At 42.5% G+C, this 25,300-nt stretch overlaps 1 protein-coding gene across 2 annotated transcripts in view; it reads left to right on the top strand.

Annotated features, from left to right (window-relative positions):
* The first annotated feature begins 3,633 nt into the window (after positions 1–3,633).
* Positions 3,634–25,300, top strand: part of LOC126100979 (speckle-type POZ protein-like) — a 49,419-nt gene continuing 27,752 nt past the window's right edge. The window contains exon 1 of one of the 2 annotated variants that reach the window (XM_049911643.1): positions 3,634–3,722. The gene's annotated coding sequence lies outside the window, so the exon portion shown is untranslated. Of the gene's footprint in view, positions 3,723–10,087; positions 10,202–25,300 lie in introns of those variants that run through there. The other variant, XM_049911642.1, reaches the window with a different exon arrangement.

The raw sequence follows: 25,300 nt of genomic DNA, 5'->3' as shown, positions 1-25,300 counted from the left end.
CCGCTGTGGGATCACCTGCTGCACTAGCTGCGCGTTGCCTTCTGTGGTTGCCGTACGCGGTTGCCCTACCTTTCCAGCACGTTCATCTGTCACGTTCCCAGTCCGTTGAAATTTTTCACACAGATCCTTTATTGTATCGCTTTTCGGTCCTTTGGTTACATTAAACCTCCGTTGAAAACTTCGTCTTGTTGCAACAACACTGTGTTCTAGGCGGTGGAATTCCAACACCAGAAAAATCCTCTGTTCTAAGGAGTAAACCATGTTGTCTACAGCACACTTGCACGTTGTGAACAGCACACGCTTACAGCTGAAAGACGACGTACAGAACGGCGCACCCACAGACTGCGTTGTCTTCTATATCTTTCACGTCGCTTGCAGCGTCATCTGTTGTTGAAAATTGTAACTACTGTAATTTCGAAAGTTTGTCCGCCTGAAAATGTACTGTTGTCCCAAGCATATTGCAACAAACGGTGTATTTCTATCGCTGCTCGTTTAGTTTTTATTGCCGTTTCAAATATACCGGTCATTTTTGAAACACCCTGTACATGCATTATGTTGACAATTTTACACGTAGTTAACGTGTCTGTACATCAGTGTACTGCATTATTTTGTGAACATGTTTGTAGGCTGTGCAATGGATTATTTCGACAGTTTACAACTAGTGAGCGTGTTCGCAGAGCGTTTTACATGCATTACTTTGACAATTTGCGAGTTGGTTGCGTGTCTGTACATCATTGTACTGCATTATTTCGGTAATTTAAAAGTAGTTTGCAGGTCTGTAGGCTATGTATTGTAACCACAAGCACATCAGGACGAGTGCTTTGTATCAGTGTAATAAATAAACTATGTGAAATTTATCTCTAAACGAATTGTTGCAGCTCCACAACTGCAAATAGATAAAGTACACTCCTTCCTGTCCTTCATCTGGGTCTGTAGGCTACGTACTGTGATCCGCGTGTGGCTGGGCGAGTGTTTTGTATCAGAATAATAAATAAACTATGTGAAATCTATCCCTAAAAAAATTATTCCAGCTTCCTGCAGAAAATGAATACACTCCTTCGTCTCCAGTAGCTGGACAGAGATTGACCGTTTCCCACCAATTCCAATGAAGAGGTATTGGTTGGATGAGGTAGCCCAAGTAACCTCTTTCCCACCATTTTTTCCGTCTAAAATTTTCGCGTCATTTTTTAAGGTTAGTGGAGGTAGCCCAAGTGAGCTATCTTCCCAGTCATTTTCTTGGGGTGGGGGGGAAGGAAGGGTTAGGTTGGTGGAGGTAGCCCAACTGAGCTACTTTCCAACCAAAATTTGAACATCCGCCATGACATCATTGCGATGTTGTCACATCTATCGCCGCCATCTTGTTTCCGCCATCTTGAATAAATTTGACGAGAATGTTGTGGTGCTGCCCTTGCCCTACTGCTGGCACATTGTTATACGACGCTGCATATCAGTGACTGTTTCAAAGAAACACAAAAAGGTACCCACAGGGACAGAAATCACAACATTTTACATCGGTTCTCTTCAATGACGATTTAGTTCAAAATGGTTCAAATTACTCTGAGCACTATGGGACTTAACATCTGAGGTCATCAGTCCGCTAGAACTTAGAACTACTTAAACCTAACTAACCTAAGGATATCACACACATCCATGCTCAAGGCAGGATTCGAAGCTGCGACCGTAGCAGTCGCGCGGTTCCAGACGGTAGTGCCTAGAACCGCTCGGCCACTCCGGCCGGCGACGATTTAGTGAACGACGCTATAGTCAGATGGTGACTTAATATGTGCAGAGAACATTATGCAAGCATTGAAAAAAATGTAATATGCATTTCAGTATTTCATTCTAAATTTTGCCATCTTCTTTATAGCTTTTATCAAAAGAAATATTTAGCACAGGAGTAAACGAATCTACTTTCACGTCGGCTCAGCTAGCTTTTTTCTGTGGTTGTGCACTTTGTTAAACTTACTCTAGCTGCTGAAATTAAATGTGCTATTTTACCTAAAGTAACTGAAGGTGGCGGAGGTAACGTTTTTAAATAACGTCATTGTATTTTCCACCATTATATTTCAAGAAATTCTATAGAAAATCGTTAGTTTTTAGTTTCAGATAAATTTTAATGCAGATCCCTCTACATTTGCCACAAAAAAAAAAGAAAAAAATGGTTTTGAGCACTATGGCACTTAACTGCTGAGGTCATCAGTCCCCTAGAACTTAGAACTACATAAACGAGGACAAAGGACATCACACACATCCATGCCCGAGGCAGGATTCGAACCTGCGACCGTAGCGCTCTAGACTGTAGCGCCTAGAACCGCTCGGTCTCTCCGGCCGGCCTTGGCACAAACACTTTGGTATCATAACAGATATGACGATTACTCGATCTGTTCTCCATCCACCAATCGCAGCACAGGTAACTTTCATTTATCAGAGACCGTTAAATGTAATCAACAGAAAAAAATAATGGTTACTGCAAGAACTGGTGCCTCACAATGACCGGTCAGCCAGACTGAAATGAAACGTTCGGCCACGAGCCCCCATCTGGGGTTGTTGGGGTGGCTGCTATTTGGCATCACTTCGGCGACTTGGGCGTCGAGGGCAACACAAACAAGCAGTCACCGAGCGAAGCGAGAATCGAACCAGGGACTTGCCAGTCCAGAAGCAGCAAAACAAAACACTGGACCCACGCTGCACTGCGTTGGCGTGGCTGCAAACTACGGTACTTGCCGTATGCCGGCCGGAGTGGCCGTGCGGTTCTAGGCGCTACAGTCTGGAACCGAGCGACCGCTACGGTTGCAGGTTCGAGTCCTGCCTTGGGCTTGGATGTGTGTGATGTCCTTAGGTTAGTTAGGTTTAATTAGTTGTAAGTTCTAGGCGACTGATGACCTCAGAAGTTAAGTCGCATAGTGCTCAGAGCCATTTGGTACTTGCCGTATCACAGGGCAGGTGTCGGACAAGTGGAAGCGCTTAGGATAGCTACGATAGCAGCACAATAAGCAGTCGACCGGAACGTTTCGATGTCCTAAATGACCACTTCAAATGAATTACTTCTAATTGCTTCCCACCAGCTTGTCTTGCTATCACTGTCTCTCTTCAGCACCAGGCCTCTGAAGTTAGACGAGAGGGTTACTCGACAACTACGATGCCTGTCTTCCAGTGATTCCCGTATAGGTTTGTAAATGATCCCTAATGCGTTTTCAATTTATTACATGTTAACCCATCAACGAAATTCGTATTAACATGTTTTGGTTGCAGATGACGTTCTGACAGCACACGATAATGCGCAGATGCTCCTGCATAACTGTATAATGTAAAATTAAAGTACTGACAGAAATAAAAACTGTCCTTAGGCCTAGTTTTCGTAGACTGCTTATCTTTACAATTTACAGTTTTAAATAAATCCTAATGGTGATGGAATAGAGGCGCATGTGAAAACTGTGCGAGCCCCGTGTCCAGTGAAGCGAGCTGATTCTTCGAGAGGAGCTGAGCTCGTGGTCCGCCGGCAACGTCACAGTGAAGAGTATGCTCCAGCGCGTTGCAAGAAACGATTAGTCAGTCGCGTCTTTACTGGGAAAGGCGGAATGGCCTTCTCCGCCAGCACTTGGAGAGGGGGGCAGTCACGTGACGGCAAGACTTAGCGGAACATCGTTCGCGAGGCGTGGCAAGCAGCTAGTGGCGTGTCTCATCTAGAACCAGCAGCGGGTGTAAATAAATATACACAACAGGTAGGAGCGCTGAGCCAGCGCGGCTGTTACTCAACACATTTCAGATTCGTAAGACGTGAATTTATTAACACGCCTCAGAGCCAGCCTGCTAGCGAGTGATTTCTACCCGTCTCCAGCGTCTGGTGTTGTGAGTAACTGCACAGGTAGGCGCTTGCTTTCTGCTTCGTGTGGGTCACCCTGCGACCTGGCCCCCTTACGCCGTGGCTGTTTACTCATCATAGAAACCCCACTCGCGAAAATTAAGTGAGGCGATGTTTCTGATGCCGTGTGAGCCATGCAGCCATGAAGTTCGTCCCGTCGCGAGTGACGTGGCGATTTTCACCGCAGGAGAGGCGCAGACAACTTTTACGATCCTCCAGAACTGCCATCTCCCTTTGTTATGAGAATGCGAATTGCACTGATGAATTCTTTCCCGCAAATCAGCCGAATAATATGGCCGTGTAGCTAGAAGACGGCAGGCAAGAAATTTGTCAGAGTTTTGTTGCGAAACGAACAACTTACATTCTACCTATACATAAACGTGACAAGCCCGGACTAAAGAAGCCAAGTTTCACGAGTCACTCGCCACTGGCCTTCTTCTTATCACAGCTCGTATAACCTTGCCGTTGTCAAAGGCAGTAATAATATCTCATGCGCTTTTGAGAAAACTGGTTGGTAGAAATAGTTGCATCGCATCGCTACTTGTCAGTGATGCAATTACCTTTCCATTCACAGTTATTATGATACTTGGCGTTTAAATAGTCCACGGAACTTAATCCGTAGACTTAGCTTTTAAGAATGTAGTCGCTGGATGCTTTACTATTGGTAAATCTTAGGTTGTGCAATGTTGCTTAAGGAGTGTCCGGGACATATTGAAATCATTTTTAAAGCTCAAAGCAGGATCATCTAGACTAGATATGGACGAAACTTCATAGACAGAACACTACGCATCCAGTGGCATATTTATCTGTGTGCGTATCCTGTGTTGCTCTGTGGTATGTATAGACGTTATTCATATGACATCCAGTAACTGCTACTGGTAGTAATTATGTAACAACAGTTTACACAGGCAAACAAAAGAGGTATTTTACTATTTTCAATATTAATTATGTTCAGTTTGAAAAGGAACGACCAGTTTTCTCATTCTTTATGTCTTATGAAAAGACAGGAAGATATGGCATAATCTTTTATTGCCGCCATTCTCGTGGAAGCAATTCGACCTGCCACTAAATGCCGGAATAGAAGTGAAAGGAAGGGTTTACGGCGTAACACTGCTGTTCCGCAGGAAATTTTATTTCCTGTTTAGAAAACAAACTAGGACTAAAGATACTCCTGATGAAGTAGTTAGTGTAGTTCGGTGTACGCCTTGATTGCATAAAATTCCCACGTGAAGATAGCCTTTTATGAAACAAAATATTACGCAACGCATATTTCCGCAACAAGCATGTTTACACTTAGACAGCCATAACGTCAGCAGCCATACACAGCGAAGTCGATCGGCAACTGTAGGCGACAAAGTAACGTCGCACGTTTTCCTTGTTAAGGCTGAGAAAATGGGGAGCGGACCAATGCGTTGGCTGCTGTATCATGTATGCAGGCAGTCAGTGTAAATTGCTGGCGGTCTGTAATCTGGTTCAGACATTTACATTGTAAAATACCGAGCTCTGTTGGTGGTTGGTGTCAGGTAATTAAGCACATTTAATTTATAAATAATCGTGTAACTTGTATGAACGTATGTTTTCTTCTACTGCTCCATATCAGCTGGTAATTGACTGTGGTTTTCTTGGCGCTATCAATTCACAGTAACTCATATTCATTTTTAAAATATGTTGAATTACATTCTGGCGCGAATTAAAGTCGTATCTGGTAGTTTTCAAGCAAATATAAGACCACTAGCTGTGTACCTGGTAGAATTTATTCCAGTCTTCTATTAGTTCATCTCCCTCTCCGTGTCCATCTCTTCTTACCCCTCTTCCTGTCCATCTCCTTCCAACCCTCTCTGTCCCACTTCTCCTACCGGTCTCCGTAACCATCTCCTCTTACTCCTCTTTCTCTCTCTCTTATATTCCACATATATGTTTCATATATACATACAGGTCATATATGTATTTAATATATTTCACTCGCGTTTGCACACATATTTCATCTGTACACTAGCGAATTTCACCCTGAAGTTTCGTTTTCACGCAGGCCAATGTTTATTGACGTCATATCTCCTAAACTACAACGTACAATGATACAATTCTGTAGGCAGATCAGCGGTATACGTGGATCCTGTTACGAAACATATTGGAAATACTTAGCAGTAACGAAGTAAGAAATTAAAACGTCATTTCTGGTGCTGCCATTTTACTCCATTAATAGCGAAAATGTATTAAGCGATGAATCTTTTTCCTTCCATCATTTTGTACGCGTTGTCAGCGAGGACAGGTCTCGTAAGGGTTTGCAACTGAGTGTAAAGACTGCTGAAAATCACTAAGTGCTCCCATTCTCGGTGGATGAATATATTCTGGGTACTTGCTCTTTGCGAGCTAAGATACTCCTTCACTCAACCCCACCCCTTTGAGATAGGTTTTGGAAATTTGTGGTAAGATCTTACGGGACCAAACTGCTCAGGTCATCATTCCCTAAGCTTACAGACTATTTAATCTAACTTAAACTAACTTACAATAAGGACAACGCACACACACACCCGTGCCCGAGGGAGAACTCGAACCTCCGACGGCAGGAGCTGCGTGGACCGTGACAATGCGCTCCAGACCGTTCGGCTACCCCGCGCGGTTGGGAGAGGGGTGGTTCTTACCCCACAGTGGTTCTTTTCAGACAGTTTGCGATATGTGTAGGCCATCAGGTTTGGCAGAAATTGGGTAAGAAAGAGATGTGGCATATATAGGGTGACAATTATTGAACTGTATGAAAGAAAATTCTCATAACTTCTGAACGGTTTGCATTGGGACATTCAAACTTCACGGTTGGCCGCGGGGCATGATGGGAATTAGTGTGAGCTGTATGGTTTGGTTTAACGACTAAGTCCACTTTCATTTGGATGGGTTTGTCAATGAGCAAAAGTGACGCATTTGAGGGACGGAATCCGCATGTCGCGATCGAGAAGTCTCTTCACCCTCAACAGCTGACTGTGTGGTGTGTAATGTCCAGTCACGAAATAATCGGTGCGATATTCCTTGATGGCACAGTGACTACCAAATGGTACGTGAAGGTTTTGGAAGATGATTTCATCTCCATTATCCAAAGTGACCCTGATTCCAACAAACTGTTGTTCGTGCAAGACGGAACTCAACCCCATCAAAGCAGGAGAGTGTTTGATGGCCTGGAGGAGCGTTTTAGGGGCCGTGTTTTGGCTGTGGGGTACCCAGAGGCCATTGGCATGGGCCTCGATTGGCCGCCATACTTTCCGGATCCGAACACACGCGACTCCTTGTAACCTCCCCCTCACTTATCGACCTTAATGACAGTGAAAAATTAAACCGCGTGTACCTAATGGAAATTTGGGAAATCAATCGTCACCGAAGTTAATCTGTCGGTAAAGAGGGAGGAAAGGGTTACATCTAAATGAAAGAAAAAATGCTAATGAAACAGGTGGAAATTAATTTTGAAAAGGGGTAAAGTTAATAAAGAAAGTACATGTGCGGCCGTTACGTTAACAATTAACTAGTGTTAATTAGATATTTGAGATTTGGGGGAAATTACAGTCGCCAGTCCTAAGGACAATTACTATAGTAACTGAAAAAGAAAGGTTATTACCCATATAATTAGCACTAGAAGCGTGGCAACTGAAGATTGACACGTGTAGTGTGAAAACTGAAAGTTTGTCAGAAGTAATAAATTTCGCTACACTCTGACTTAATTTAGCAAAAGAATTAATAAAACAGGAAAATCGAAAGTTAATTTAGTGACTGAAGTTAACAGTGAGCTTTCTTTCTGAAGCACATCGAAATTCAGTTAGTCTTGGACTACCTCAACAATCATTTCTAAAGCTACTTGAATCTACGCAATTTAGAAAGAAGAGATTTAACTTTGAACTTGAATTAAACGATTCTGAACAATTAACAATAATAAAATTTAGTACGTACCAAGCTGAGCTGCAGTCACAGGTAAGCTAAAATACGGTAACAAAACTCGCACTCTTAATTTGTGCTTGTGCAATCTAAATACTGTGGCCAGCTATGAATACTTTAACTGAACTTTGAAATTAAAGTATTGAAATCGAATTACAGTACTTTAATGCTGGCGTTTGAATTTCAACGACACTCGGGTTCATTCCGGAAAAGGAAGGGACCCTGCTTGGTAATGCAATTGGGACAATGAGCAACAAATGTTCACGCTAAGTTGCTGTAATTATAGTTACGAAAATGGTACAGTTTGAAAAACTGAGGTCTGCCATACAGTTCTAAAACTTTACGTGCTTCCAGTCTTCCTTGTTGGTTGATTGAAGGTTTGAAGCCGTCGATCGAGGAGGTGGCGACAGTCACTCATTGTCGGCCGTCGCTGTTGCAGAAGCTGGATGTTGGCGCGCCTTCTTCTCGACACGGTCACCAGGCGAAACGGACTCTTGATGTGCGCCAGCTAATGCTTCCCATCCGCGACACCATGTCAGAAACCATCATCGCGAGTCGAGCGCAATTACATGCTGCCAAACCCCGAAAGCGCGGCAACTCGCGGGAGCGTCACACAACACACCTGCTCCACTGCACTACCCCAGCCAGACACCCTCTCTCCTCAGCCCGCGCTCCTCGCGACAGAGTTAACACTACCAAAGCTCCTAAACACTCTGGTTCTCCACACGACCTATCGACGTATTCGTTCGATAACATAGTTTTCCCTAGGCAAGACCCAGCGTAAAAATACAAATAATATTTACAAAACAAACCAACATAAATGCATAAATATATATATATACAAACAGTAAAACAATTACAATATGTAAAGACACACAAATGTTATACAGTATATTCAGGTAACAAAAATAAGGAAAACAAATTTATAGTACAATAAATGGAAATAGGAGGATATGCATTTCCGGCGTTACATCCTTTTTGTGGTGTTATATTAAGGACAAGGCGTACAACAATAACCCCAAACCATTAGTGAGCGGAAAACAGTCGTTCAGGAGGTCATCGACAGCATCGATGTTCCGACACTTCAGCGGGTCATGCAGAATTTCACTATTGGTGAGCGCCACATCATCGCCAATGACGACACACATATCGAACATGCTATAACTTAAATCCGAATATCTGTAGTGACATTTACAAGTTGAGTAAGGTGTGTGCACGCCCTAATTCGTAACTAATTTACGTTTTTATCTCATATAGTTCAATAATTTTCACCACGTAAGTAGGTTAGGGTTAGGTTAGGTTAGGTTAGTGTTTGTTAACGTCTCGTCGACAACAAGGTCATTAGAGACAGAGCACAAGCTCGGGTTAGGGAAGGATGGGGAAGGAAATCGGCCGTGCCCTTTCAAAGGAAGCATCCCGGCATTTGTCTGAAACGATTTAGGGAAATCACAGAAAACCTAAATCTTGATGGCTGGAGACGGGATTGAACCGTCGTCCTCCCGAATGCGAGTCCAGTGTGCTAACCACTGCGCCACCTCGCTCGGTCCACGTAAGTGTATGGATTTCTCATCAGTAAGTACCTGCGATGCGAATGTAGCGTTCTTACAAGGCTATTTGTGACTTACCTACCAATTTTTAGATGAAATGGCTTCAGCATAAATTGACAGCTTTTTATTTTTCTCATTACAGTGTTTGATGCGAGGATTCAATACCTTCCATACGGATATCCATACCTCTCATTGAATCGTTAACCTTGCATCGTACCTTGTGTGGTTGTAAAACTTCCAGCCGCTTTAAATTTATGAGGCGTATTTATGTGTTGAATTACGTGGGTGGATTGCTCGGCCCAGAACTGTGCAAGAGACCAAATGGAATCCCCACCCTGGGCACTAGCGTCCGATTTGCCAGCGAGATGAAACGTTGCTAGCATCTCATTTAAAGATGCCGCACATGGGACAGCGGTTTGGCGGCAGGATGCAGATGTCCGCTGTTAAGAGATAACTAACTGCTGCACGTCCCTACAGGTCGGGGGCCCTTCCCGTACGGCTCACGCAATGCGAACAATGGTGTGTGTGGGGGGGGGGGGCGATAGGGGGAGGGGAGAAGGGCAGAGTGCCAGCAGTCAGTAGGCCGAATGGGGGGGGGGGAGGGAGGAGAGTGTGCAGCAGCGAGGCTGACTCGACGGAGGTGTTCTCCGCCACGCACCGTGCAGTGTTCTGAGTAGTAGATATCTAGATATATATTTATGCATTTTCCTGCATCACAATTCATGCTCTGTTCAAAAAATTCCAGAACGTTCGTAATTTCGCGCCAGTGATGTGTTGGAGCGAAATGCGGTTAGGCCAGAGAGAGAGACCCAGAGTGCCCCTGAGGTGGCTACAACACCAAGAAGAATCGCTTCTCGGCTTTTGGCAAGATCAATATGTCAGTTTTTTAAAGAACATGTTTAACACCCCCTCTGCTTCTTTATATACATTGCAGCAGCACTTGACATTATCTGTGGTATATATTTCCGATATCTATATATATAAAACTTCCTGGCAGATTAAAACTGTGTGTCCGACCGAGACGCGAACCCGGGACCTTTGCCTTTCGCGGGCAAGTGCTCTACCATCTGAGCTACCGAAGCACGACTCACGGCCGGTCCTCACAGCTTTGCTTCTGGCAGTATCTCGTCTCGCACCATCCAAACATTACAGAAGCTCTCCTGCAAAGGTCCCGAGTTCGAGTCTCGGTGGGGCACACAGTTTTAATCTGCCAGGAAGTTTCATATCAGCGCACACTCTACTGCAGAGTGAAAATCTCATTCTGGAAACATCCCCCAGGCTGTGGCTAAGCCATATCTCCGCAATATCCTTTCTTTCAGGAGTGCTAGTTCTGCATGTTTCGCAGGAGAGCTTCTGTGAAGTTTGGAAGGTGGGAGACGAGATACTGGCAGAAGTAAAGCTGTGAGGACCGGGCGTGAGCCGTGTTTCGGTAGCTCAGATGGTGGAGCACTTGCCCGCGAAAGGCAAAGGTCCCGAGTTCGAGTCTCGGTCGGGCACACAGTTTTAATCTGCCAGGAAGTTTCATATCAGCGCACACTCCGCTGCAGAGTGAAAATCTCATTCTGTATATATATATATAGTTGTTATTATACTAACTTATGTTCCATATAACCAACCTGTGGTTAAAGAGGGGGCGCCCTGCGGCGCGGGGCTCCTAGACTTTACAAGAGCCCCGCCGCTCCAAAATCAAGTACGGCCTTTAGTTATATATTTTGCTTATAACTTTGTTATTTCTTATATAAACTATATTGTTATAGGTATATATTTGATCCTCTCTTTCTTATCTATCTAACTGTGCTCTTATCTCATTTTGTGTTTTTCGAGACTTCGATGAGTGTTTTAAGAAACCTTATATACTAAACACCTTTTTCCAAAGCTGTTTCACAGAGGAAGACCGCACTGCAGTTCCTTCTCTAAATCCTCGCACAAACGAAAAAATGGCTGACATCGAAATAAGTGTCCAAGGAATAGAAAAGCAACTGGAATCACTCAACAGAGGAAAGTCCACTGGACCTGACGGGATACCAATTCGATTGTACACAGAGTACGCGAAAGAACTTGCCCCCCTTCTAACAGCCGTGTACCGCAAGTCTCTAGAGGAACGGAAGGTTCCAAATGATTGGAAAAGAGCACAGGTAGTCCCAGTCTTCAAGAAGGGTCGTCGAGCAGATGCGCAAAACTATAGACCTATATCTCTGACGTCGATCTATTGTAGAATTTTAGAACATGTTTTTTGCTCGAATATCATGTCGTTTTTGGAAACTCAGAATCTACTATGTAGGAATCAACATGGATTCCGGAAACAGCGATCGTGTGAGACCCAACTCGCTTTATTTGTTCATGAGACCCAGAAAATATTAGATACAGGCTCCCAGGTAGATGCTATTTTTCTTGACTTCCGGAAGGCGTTCGATACAGTTCCGCACTGTCGCCTGATAAACAAAGTAAGAGCCTACGGAATATCAGACCAGCTGTGTGGCTCCATTGAAGAGTTTTTAGCAAACAGAACACAGCATGTTGTTATCAACGGAGAGACGTCTACAGACGTTAAAGTAACCTCTGGTGTGCCACAGGGGAGTGTTATGGGACCATTGCTTTTCACAATATAAATAAATGACCTAGTAGATAGTGTCGGAAGTTCCATGCGGCTTTTCGCGGATGATGCTGTAGTATACAGAGAAGTTGCAGCGTTAGAAAATTGTAGCGAAATGCAGGAAGATCTGCAGCAGATAGGCACTTGGTGCAGGGCGTGGCAACTGACCCTTAACATAGACAAATGTAATGTATTGCGAATACATAGAAAGAAGGATCCTTTATTGTATGATTATATGATAGCGGAACAAACACTGGTAGCAGTTACTTCTGTAAAATATCTGGGAGTATGCGTGCGGAACGATTTGAAGTGGAATGATCATATAAAATTAATTGTTGGTAAGGCGGGTACCAGGTTGAGATTCATTGGGAGAGTCCTTAGAAAATGTAGTCCATCAACAAAGGAGGTGGCTTACAAAACACTCGTTCGACCTATACTTGAGTATTGCTCATCAGTGTGGGATCCGTACCAGATCGGGTTGACGGAGGAGATAGAGAAGATTCAAAGAAGAGCGGCGCGTTTCGTCACAGGGTTATTTGGTAACCGTGATAGCGTTACGGAGATGTTTAACAAACTCAAGTGGCGGACTCTGCAAGAGAGGCGCTCTGCATCGCGGTGTAGCTTGCTCGCCAGGTTTCGAGAGGGTGCGTTTCTGGATGAGGTATCGAATATATTGCTTCCCCCTACTTATACCTCCCGAGGAGATCACGAATGTAAAATTAGAGAGATTAGAGCGCGCACAGAGGCTTTCAGACAGTCGTTCTTCCCGCGAACCATACGCGACTGGAACAGGAAAGGGAGGTAATGACAGTGGCACGTAAAGTGCCCTCCGCCACACACCGTTGGGTGACTTGCGGAGTATAAATGTAGATGTAGATGTAGATATAAAATTTTACTAGAGCCCCGCCGGGCGAAAATCAAAACTTCCGGCAATGTTATTCTTATGGGCGAGGACAGGAAGTAACTTGATTTCGCAGCGATCTGCGTGCAAGCTCTTATCAGTGACACTTCCTCTGTCGCTCTCTCTCTCTCTAGCAGAAGTGGCTTATCTTTGAGGCAACACCATATACGTTGTTTGGTGAGGCAGCCGCGCGAGCAACAGCATTGGAGTGTTTTGCTGTGCATAAGGAAGTGTGTTAAACATGTTTAATGTGTAACTGCCGGAAGATTCATTGTTGTATGTCTGTCAGTCATTGTTGAGTACTGTATTGAGTAGAACGTTGTGTCGCACAGTTTGCGAATTTCGATGCGGCAGAGTTAGAAGAGCAACGTGTCTGGATTAAATTTTGCGGGAAACTCATGAAAACCTTTACAGAGACACGCCAAATCCCTCGTTTACGACGCCCTTCCACGTTTACGGACGACGCTCATGTCAAGGACGTCAACGATATTGTGCGTGCCAATCGAAGACTGACTGTCCGATTGATTGCAGAAGAATGCAACATTTCAGTTGGATTACCCCATGAAATTCTGACACACCATCTTGCAATGCATCGTGTTGCCGCCGAGTTGTTCCCACGACTAGTGGCTCAAAACCGGAAAGACGTTCCCCACGCAATCTGTGAAGAGTATTTGGATCGCGCAAATGAGAACGAGATGTTCCTTAAGAGAATCATAACTGGTAATGAGACGGGGGTCTACGGCTATGATATTGAGACCAAGCATCAATCTTCACATTGGATCGCGAAATGATCTCCAAGACCAATAAAAAGCTCATCAAGTCAAATGTCAAAGCCATGCTGATAGTTTTCTTTAACTTTGAAGGATTAGTTCATTATGAATTGACACAACAAATGTTGTATCAAGTCCATGACACCCTCTCCCTTATTTCGCCATAATACACTACTGGCCATTAACATTGCTACACCACGAAGATGTCGTGCTACAGACGCGAATATGATGCTGTGATATGCAAATGATTAGCTTTTCAGAGCATTCACACAAGGTTGGCGCCTGTGGCGACATCTACAACGTGCTGACATGAGGAAAGTTTCCAACCGATTTCTCATACACAAACAGCAGTTGACCGACGTTGCCTTGTGAAACGTTGTTGTGATGCCTCGTGTAAGGAGCAGGAATGCGTACCATCACGTTTCCGACTGATAAAGGTCGGAATGTAGGCTATCGCGATTGAGGTTTATCGTATCGCGACATTACTGCTCGCGTTGGAAGAGATCCAATGACTGTTAGCAGAATATGGAATCGGTTGGTTCAGGAGGGTAATACGGAACGCCGTGCTGGATTCCAACGGCCTCGTATCACTAGCAGTCGAGGTGACAGGCATCTTATCAGCATGGCTCTAACGGATCGTGAAGCCACGTCTCGATCCATGAGTCAACAGGTGGGGACGTTTGCAAGACATCTGCACGAACAGTTCGACGACGTTTGCAGCGGCATGGACTATCAGCTCGGAGACCTTGGCTGCGGTTACCCTTGACGCTGCATGACAGACAGGAGCGCCTGCGATGGTGTACTCGACGACGAACCTGGGTGCACGAATGGCGAAACGTAATTTTTTCGGATGAATCCAGGTTCCGTTTACAACATCATGATGGTTGTACACGTGTTTGGCGACATCGCGGTGAACGCACATTGGAAGCGCGTATTCGTCATCGCCATAGTGGCGTATCACCCGGCGTGATGGCATGGGGTGCCATTGGTTACACGTCTCGGTCACCTCTTGTTCACATTGACGGCACTTTGAACAGTGGACGTTACATTTCAGATGTGTTACGATCCGTGGCTCTACCCTTCATTCGATCCCTACGAAACCCTACATTTCAGCAGGATAATGCACGACCGCGTGTTGCAGATCCTGTTCGGGCGTTTCTGTATACAGAAAATGTTCGACTGCTGCCCTGGACAGCACATTTTCCAGATCTCTCACCAATTGAAAACGTGTGGTCAATGGTGGCCGAGCAACTGGCTCGTCACAATACGCCAGTCACAACTCTCGATGAACTGTGGTGTCGTGTTGAAGCTGCATGGGCAGCTGTACCTGTACACGCCATCCAAGCTCTGTTTAACTCAATGCCCTGGCGTATCAAGGCCGTTATTACGGCCAGAGGTGGTTGTTCTGGGTACTGATGTCTCAGTATCTATGCACCCAAATTGCGTGAAAATGTAATCACATGTCTGTTCTAGTATAATATCTTTGTCCAATGACTATCTGCATTTCTTCTTGGCGTAGCAATTTTAATGGCCAGTAGTGTACAAAACGTGCCACCCTTCTTTGAACTCTCTCGATGTACTCCGTTAATCCTATCTGATAAGGTTGCCACACCGGGCAGCAGTGTTCCAAATGAGGCCGGACAAGCGTGTTGTAGGCAGTCTCTCTGGTAGATCTGTTACATTGTCTAAGCGTTCTGCCAATGATACGCAGTCTTTGGTTTGCCTTCCCCACAACATTTTCGATGTGTTCTTTCCATTTTAAGTTGTTCATAATTGTAATTCCTAGGAATTTAGTTGAATTTACGGCCTTTAGATGTGACACTTATCGTGTAATCGAAGTTTAACGGGTTCCTTTTAGCACTCATATGGATGACCCCGAACTTTTCATGATTTAGGGTCAATTGCAACCATGCAGGTATCTTATCTAAGTCGTCTTGCAGTTGATTTTGATCTTCTGATGATTTTACTAGGCGATAAACAACAGCATCGTCTGCAAACAATCTGAGACGGGTGCTTAGATTGTCTCCCAAATCGTTTATAAAGGTAAGAAACAAGATAGGTACCTTGGGGTACGTCAGAAATCACTTCTGCTTTACTCGACGACTTTCCGTGAATCACTAAGAATTGTGACCACTTTGACTGGAAATCACGAATCCAGTCGCATAACTGAGACCATGTTCCAGAAGCACGCAATTTGACAGCAAGCCGCTTGTGAGGTACGGTGTTAGAAGCCTTCTGACGGAATCGATTTGAAATGCTTCGTCGTTAGCAGTCAACACTTCGTGTGAGTACAGAGGTAGTTGCGTTTCACAAGAACGATAATAAATCCGTGTTGTCTATGTGTCAATAGATCGTTCTCTTCGAAGTAATTCATAATGTTTGAACACAAGTATATGTTCAAAAACCGTTCTGCGTATCGACGTTAATGATGTGGGCCTGAAATTTAGTAGATTACTCCTATTGCCTTTCTTGAATTTGGTGTGACCTGTGCAACTTTCCAGTCTTTGGATACGGACCTTTCGTCGAGCGAACGCTTGTATGTGATTGTTACGTACGGGGATATTGCATCAGCATACTCTGAAAGAAAGCTAATTGGTATACAGCCTCAACCGGAAGACTTGCTTTTGTTAAGTGATTTAAGGTGCTTCTTTACTCCGAGGATATCTTCTTCTAAGTTACACATTTTGGCAGCTGTTCTTGTCTCGAGTTCTGGAATATTCACTTCGTCTTCTTTAGTGAAGGAATGTCTGGAGACTGTGTTTTGGCTTTCTGAACAGTTGTGATGCATTCTGCTCCTTATGCCACTTTCGCTACCCATATCCGTCAGTTTCCCATTGCGTATTTCTACTGTAGTCTTGTTGACGATTCAGTTGTCCAGCAGCAGACAGATTTGCTTCTTATTCTATTCATGATGTTTTTCTGCCTTAAGCGTTTTATTATTAGAGATGCCTAAAATACACTACTGACCATTATAATAGCTACACCAAAAAGAAATGCAGATGACTGTTTTCACACACAGTCTTGTTTGTAGTAGAACCTACCTTCATAATGAAGGTAATGAACTGTCGCTGTTATGTCCATTATTTACGCCATGTACCCCAGATGTTTTGGTATACACAAATTTATTTAAATCGAAAGCAATGGCTAATAGCCAGAGACCGAAACGCTGATAGGTGTTGTAGTTGACGCGAACATAAGTATTCAAACACCGGCAGTACAATGCAAACACATCGACACAGTTCCAAGCTGGATGTCGCTGAGTGAAGACAGCAGCAAGGTCACTGTGCAGGACACGCAAATACGTCAGTGACAACAACATGGGTAGAAAAGGGAAGGAAACAACTCCAGAAGAGAGGAAGTTAATGGTAACGTTGCATGAAGAGGGTAAATTATGTGCCGAAATAGCAACGATTGTTAAGCGGAGCAGCTATACAGTGTGCAGTGTTGTTAACAGGTACAAAAAAACAGAAACATTGATAAATGAGAATCTCGTTGGAAGACCACATTTCAGAATGAAAAGAGAGGCACATGTAAAGATTATTAAGAAAACACCTAAAATACGTTCATCAGAGATTACTGCACAAATACACGAGCTTTATGGGAACCAAGTTCATCCAAAGACTGTCCGGGGGATGTTTCCATCGAACCATCTACAGAGCTCGAGTACCAAGAAAGAAGCCCTATACAAGCAAGGCAAATAGGAGGAAAAGGTTGCAATTTGCAAATTAGTATGCGAGCATGGACTCAGAGTTATTTTCTGTGACGAGAGCAAGTTCAACCTTTTCCATCACGATGGACGTGTTTTAGTGTGGAGAAGACGAAATACCGAGTTGGAACCTGCTAATATGGCCTGTACTGTAAAATAAGGTATGGCAGTATCATGGTCTGGGGGTGCATGGCTGCATCAGGTGTGGGGAAACTGGTATGTATTGATGGAACTATGGATCTGTATGTATACTTGGATATTTTAAAGAGAAATTTGAAAGTCGGTGCTGAAAAACTAGGTTTGAATACTGACTACCATTTCCAACAGGACAATGATCCAAAACATAGAGCATACGAATGTACGTTTGTGGATTCTGCATAATACCCCCCATACCCTACAAACACCACCTCAGTCCCCAGACGAGAACCCTATTGAACATTTGGCGGACGAGTTAAAAAGAAGAATCAGAAAACATCATATTTCCTGTAAATCACAACTGAAGGAAGTGATTGTTCAAGAATGGGGGAAGATTGACGCAGCAGTGACAAGAAAGCTAGTACAATCAATGCCGGACAGGCTGAAGGCTGTTATTAGAAGCAAGAGAATGAATACAGGCTATTAGATGCATTCAGCTAACTCAAACAGTGACTGTGTGAATACTTATGCTCATCCATTATCACAGTACAGCTAATACTAATTTTCTTTTCAGAACAGTATTAATGATTATTTATGTTTAAGTGTGGGTAAACGGAAATACATGAATAGATTGTTTCAATTTGGTCACTTGTATTGACAAATGTTATAAGGAGTCCAAACATTAAATGTAAGTGTGATATATCGTCATGTGTGAATACTTCTGTCCACCAGTGAATTTAGCATCACACTCAAAATTCGCTCTATAAACGCTTTGGATGGTGTCACTGGTAGCACATGTTGAACAACTTTCGACAAATTATACGCTTTGCACCCTGTAAAAAATGTCATTCATTTGTTTGAAATGTTTGAGTCTGATAAGTCCTTAATGAATGGCATGACGTCATTCAGTGCATGTGTTTCAAAAATAGATCGTCACCGTTTTTATTTATGCTGAAATAATCTATAAGTTTCATTATGTTCAACTCAATATTTAACTAAGAGCTAAGCTTCAAAATTCAATCTTCACTAAAGTCAAACCGTTTTTGTAGATATTCTAAAATAGTAGTATAGACTTGCTGAGCTTTACTGACAAACTTTGCTTGTTCGTATTGTGGACATTTCTTCACCTCTTGTATTATCTAGAATCTGAAGAAATTTTTTTCTTTGTCTGTTAATAACTTCTGTACGCAACTTCAGGAATGCAGAATACATTTGTTATCTGTAAATAATGACTCTCCACGTCTTTAATGGTTGTATTAAATAAATGAATGTAAATCTCTGGGAGGGTTACTTCATCGTCCACTTCACTGTAGTTTTCATGGGCTACGAATGTCCAAATAAGTTTGGCAATACTGTTTTCATCCTGGCTTATAAGGAGGCCAGTTCTGGAGCAATCTATCTACGGCAGGAAAAAAGAGTCAGAAAGTGTGTAAGAACATGCTGGAATAGCGTGGGGTACTCTGAGTGCAGAAACAAAAAAATTCTTCAGCTCACACACCTTCTTCGCGCTTGAAGAAAACCCATTAAATATCCTAACCACTAACAATTCAACATCGTATAACAGTAGTTTTAGTCCATATTTCGCAGTATCGTGCAGTATATGTATGTGGCAATGTCTTGCGATAAGATATAGTGATATGGTACTTCAAACATTTTTTTTCAACTCCATGAAAACAGTTTGGTTTTCCTGTAATTGACGGAACAGTTGTCCGCACCATAAGCAGCTAGTTATGATCCTGAAAGACCAGTCTTAATGATACTCTCTTTAAGCTTCTTAGCTATAGAAGTTGATATTTCTTCAGTGTCTTTTTAAAAGTCTATAATAGCTGAAGTCGTTGAGAATATCATATTTTCTTTATTTGAAGCATCAAATGCAATCGAGAATAGTGTTGCAGCATTTCATTTTTTTTTGTTGCAATAAATAGAAAAGCAGCTTGATATAAAAGAAAGGTACTGGACACAGGTGAGTGATGAAGTTACAGTTCGTCATTTGAACACTTACCTGATGTCTCATTCGACAGCAAAGGACATATCCTTGAATACTATGAAAACTGTTGCTAATAATCAACTGATCTTCAGAGATTTAATCATGTTGGGAAGTGATGAATCAAATGTAAATAAAGCAATTGGTAGAACTAGTAATAAACAAAAGAAGCTGTTAAACTATCCAGAAATAACTGCCATTGGGACCAGCACTTTACATACAGTACACGGTACTTTTGAGAAATGGTTCACACTCCCTGGGCAGGAAGCTGTGGATTTAATTATTGATGTACACATTTTTTTAAACTTTCTCAAATAATAACAGATAAATTCAAGAAATATAAGTGTAGGTTTCTACAGCCGTTGTCACAGTGAATAAATACATTTTTTTCTGGCTGTGTGACCGCAATGTCAATGTGTAAAATGCTTCTAGGATTCGGCCACTGTTGAAAATGGCGTTAGGCTACTTTTGCTAACTGATAAGTGCAAAAACAACTTGAGGAAGACCAATTGTAACAGTGGCCCAAAGATTGGAGGATTTTACACATTGACAATGTGGTCACATACCCAGAAAAATTGTATTGACTGAATTCAAGAAAATTCTGGATTATTTTCTGCTTCCAAAGTTGAAATTTCCCATACAAGCACACTGTAGACGGTTAACACTCTTTCTGAATACTGAAAGAATTTTATGTCAGAGGGCTGTCCTACAGAAATACTTCTTGCCTTGCCAAACACAGATTCAGAGTAGGAGATAACTCAACTTTTATAGAATTAATCAATGTAAACTGGATAAAATTTTACTTCAGTTACATTTTCTTAAATATTTGGGGGAATATATTCTGTTTTTTTTTTTTCAGTGTGAGGAACTTTTAATTCATGTCTTAAGTGATGAGATGACATCATGAGAAATATTCTTCTTGGGAACTTTATGCTAACGTCTCCAGCAACTTGAAATCATTTCTGATGAGTGGAAAATTCTTCACTTTCAAACAATACAAAGTGATTTGTATATTACATTGATCGTAACATGAAGAAATTGAGAATTAATCATTACTGCCAAAAAATATGTTTCATAAGAATGTGAAGAGATTGATGAAAGGTGTATTAGTACTGTCACATTGTAATGCACATCCAGAAACAGGATTTTCTACTAGTAATAATTTTCTCACAAACACCAGAATACATCATTCCCAGAATTGCATAGGTACAATTGAGTTTATCAGGGATTAATTGAAACAAGATAATTATGAAATGCACAAACACAATATAATGCAATTCTTTTTGAAAAGAGACTGTACAGCTCATCACCATTACTTACCTAGACTTGAGGAAGAAAACCAGTTTCAAGAAGAGTGTGTAAGGAAGAGGAAAGAAGAATATGAGAAGAGGAAGGAAAAAAAGTAGAAGAAGAGGAAAAACAGAAAAAATTTGAAAAATCAAAAGCAATTTTCATTAAAGAAGGCGAACAGCTGACGCAGCTCTTTGAAGACGTCAAATACAACTTTACTTAAAACGAAGAGCGTCCAACGACAAGATCACCGAAAGTGGTTGCCATAGTTACTATTTGTTGCGATTTGGACAATAATATAAGTAAAATGTAATACACTACAAAATAAACTTCAAAATCAAACCGAAATAATTATAATTGTTTGATAACTGCTTCTACTGCATACAATTTTTTAACTTATGCGCGTAGGTAGCTGTGCTTCACTGTAGTTCAATGTAAATCATTATGCGTATAAAAGAATTACTGGTATCAAAGTCCATTGCAAAAGACTATCGTAAAAGCTGTCAGTACGTTATCATATTGTTTGGTGTTAACAGGCATTATGAGTTTAAACTAATCCGTTCGACATTATAGTGGAAGAACGCATTTATAATCCACTGAAGAAGCAAACAATTAACTATCTTCTGTAAATAAGCCGACGGAATGCTGACCGATAACGTCGAAAACTGCCGATATCTTGACAGGTAACCCTCCCTTTTATTTTAAGGCATTTTCCAAACCGTGCCTTGAAAATAACAGGATTTTACTTGTCGAGAGATTAGAGTTTTTGACGAATTTATCCAGCCGCATTCTCGCGAGTAATTAGAGCATACAACATGCTCACTAAAGCTTAACTCGTCCTTGGGCAATTTGTTGAACATTATTGTCTGAAAACTTCATAGGCTACATATTCCTAATCAATAAAGTCTAGGAAATTTTCATGTACTATGTATGCAACTGATATGTTGACAGAAACAACATTTTTAAACAACAAGGCTTTAAAACTAAGAAAGAGGTTTACTTTGCTTTGTTTCAACGTCTACATCGTAGTACCATCTGCTATCCGAGCCCATGTCTGCACTATCTGACTGTAAATTTAGGATGAAAATTGCAAGGGTTTTATCCATATCCACCTCCCATTCAAAGTCTTATTTCTGAAACTTTGCAGCGTGCCACACAGTTTGTGCCCACACTGAAGTGAAGTACTGTCTATTGCTTCGTGCATAAGCGTTTCAGCGTCTGTTATCTTGAATGTTTTGTTTCTTTTCTTCCCACACAGCTTGTAACCTGTGCGCAGATTAATACCATCAGATTATTCTGTCAGTGATATGTGTGACCGCATTCACATGCATGAAAGTCATTCTGTCGCGTGACTCTTATAAATTAAGAGTTCAGCACGAGTCTGGCTTATGTTGTCAGGGAAATTTTTATTTTTTAGCCAGAGTAAAATATTTCCTTTTCTGGCCCTCGTACGTGATCTTTTCTGTGTAACAACTGAGTGATAACTGACAAGGTAATTACAATGATCGCCTTCGAAGCAAGGTACGGCAACAATTGTTCAGTGAACCACTTCCTGAAAGTGACAGTGTTCATTTCCGAATGGTGGTTACAACTGTTTTTCTTACACCTAAATACAAGTTTACTCTCGGAAACAAAATCAGAAGAAGAGCCAGCATGCAGAATAAGTACCCAAAATCCTTGCACGCCTTCATGGAATGGTTCTGATTCACCCATATTTTATCAAGGTAATACACTCTAGAACTACCTGCTCCTCTTGTATCGTGCATCTTTACAAGGAACCTGGTTCGTGTTGCTTCTATGCACCTTCTTTCAGTTAAAAACTCTCTTCTTAACATACTTGAAACAAACGTCTTGTAAAATTCTTTGCACTGACGAAGCTTTACCTGTGAAACCAGTTTGCTCAGGCATAATTGTAACGAGTTTTTGTGGTGGCGAGTATTCCTTTATTATATAAATTTCAAACACGGAGTGCTTTAAAATACTGTTGTCAAAACCATATGTTTGTGTTGCAGGTTTCTTGCGATTTTTCTGCAGTTCGTTTTTGAATCTTCAAAATGTCAAAAATAAAAGTCTCACTTTCATATTCACATTTGAAAAGATTATAAACCTTCTCAACTGCTTGTGAGGAATCTACATCTACATCTATTTGATTACTATGCAATTCACAATTAAGTGCCTGGCGAAGAGTTCATCGAACCACCTTCAAGCTTTTTCTCTACCTTTCCACTCTCGAACACTTCGCTTGAAACATGAACACTTTAAATCTTCCGTGCGAGCTCTAATTTCTCTTATTTTACTATCATGATAATTCCTCCGTTTGCAGGTGGGCGCCAACAAAGTATTTTCACACTCTGAGGAGAAAGTAGGTGACTGAAATTTCATGAGAAGGTCCTGCCACTACGAAAAACACCCGTGTTTCGGTGATTGCCACCCTAATTAGCGTATCACATCCCTGGCAGTCTCTCCCCTATATCGCGACAGTACAAAACTAGCTGCCCTTCTTTCAACTTTTTCGATCAATCCTGTCTGCTGTGTGTCCCACACTGGACAGCAGTACTCCAGCAGAGGGCGGAAAAGCATGGTGTAAGTAGGCTCTTTAGTAGACGTGTTGCATTTTCTAACTGCTCTACCTATAAATCGCTCTCTTTGGTTTGATTTCTACACAACATTACCCATATGACCATTAGAGTTTGTTATTCGTGACTGTAATACGTAAGTATTTGGTTGAATTTACAACCTTTAGATTTGCGTGTGTTTTATCCTATAAACCAAGATCTAGCGGATTCCTTTTAGTACTCCTGTTGATGACTTCAGACTGTTCATTATTTAGAGTCAATTGCCACTTTTCTTACCACACATATGTTGTCTGAATATAAGACGGTAAATCACCGCATCATCTGCAAAAAGTCCAAAAGGGCTGCTCAGATTGACCCCTAAATCGTTTATTAGATGAGGAACAGCGGAAGGCCTCAACAATCCCTTGCAAACGCCAGACATCACTTCTGTTTTACTCGATGATTTTCTTTCGATTACTATGCACTGTAACCTTTATGACATGAAATCACGAATCCAGTCGAACAACTAAGACGATACTTCATAGGCAAGCAATTTAAGTAAAATTGCTTGTGAGGAACTGCACGTTCATTGCTGTCACCTAACATATTCATCTGGAAATCACACTATAACGTTTGCAGATACACATTCACAGCTGTACTGCTACAAGAAAGTAACATCGACATCTGAATGAATAATTCGGTCGTCCTGTGAATAAAATTGCAATGTCGCGAAATTCGGCAACAGCACAGCATGCGGGAGACAGATTCTCACAATATAGTTTGTAACTAGCGGCTAACCGCTCTGAGAGAGAGTGAATCTTGTTGGCTGCTGGCAGATAATGGTGGGGGATACACAGAACGGCTGAAAATAGGGCCGCCTTCCTGCATGAGACGAACTGTGGTTTGTAGCCCACATGCAATGGAAATGTCTTAGACAATGTAGCTACAAACAGGCTACGTCTTATCGACAGCATCAATATAGAAACCGGGATGATGTCATTACAGCAATTAAGCATACGAAAATTAATAAATCAGTCAAAAGGATAGGAGACTGTACTCTACAAAGAGCAGATAAACAATTATTAGCACCTCGCCTAGACATTGAAACGACATCACTTAGTTCTAGTGCAATAGACATATAGGAGTTACATTCAAAGTTTAAGCAGTTTGTAAATCGCGGTCTGGAAAATTGTGTGATGCCTATTATGTGGATTGCCGCAGTGGATACGCCGGTTCCGTGAGATCACCGCAGTTAAGCGCTGTCGGGCGTGGTCGGCACTTGGATAGGTGACTCTCCAGGCCGCCATGCGCTGTTGCCATTTTTCGCGGTGCACTCAGCCTCGTGATGCCAATTGAGGAGCTACTCGACCAAATAGTAGCGGCTTCGGTCCAGAATACCATCATAACGACCGGGAGAGCGGTGTGTTGACCCCATGCCCCTTCCTATCCGTACCCTCCACTGAGGATGACACGGCGGTCGGATGGTCCCGGTAGGCCTGAAGACGGAGTGCTATTACGTAGATTAAGGATGGAAAAGACCCACCATGGTTTAATAACGAGATTCGGAAAATTCCCAGGATGCAGAGGCTGTTGTGCTCTTGGTTCGGAAGAGAATCCGCAAATGACAACAAGCAAAGGTTAGTGAAGACTCATGCGTCTGTGATCTATGCGTGAACCATACAACTACTACCACCGCCATGCCTCAGCAAAAGATCTGGCAGACAAGCCGAGAAAATCTGGTCCTACGTAAAATCACTATGAGACTTTACAGCTTTCATTCGATCACCTGTCGACTGTCCGCTCCGATAGCTGAGTCGTCAGCGTGACGGATTGCCGTCCTTCGGGCCCAGGTTCGATTCCTGGCTGGGTCGGCGATTTTCTCCGCTCAGGCACTAGGTGTTGTGTTATCTTCATCATCATTTCATCGCCATCCGGCGCGCAGGTCGCCCAATGTGGCGTCCAATGTAGTAAGACCTGCACCAAGGCGGCCGGACTTGCCCCGTAAGGGGCCTCCCGACCAGTGATGCCAAACGCCCATTTCC

The sequence above is a fragment of the Schistocerca cancellata genome, chromosome 9, assembly GCF_023864275.1.
Source record: "Schistocerca cancellata isolate TAMUIC-IGC-003103 chromosome 9, iqSchCanc2.1, whole genome shotgun sequence".
Classification (NCBI taxonomy): Eukaryota; Metazoa; Arthropoda; class Insecta; order Orthoptera; family Acrididae; genus Schistocerca; species Schistocerca cancellata.
This window is presented reverse-complemented; position numbering and strand designations above follow the sequence as displayed.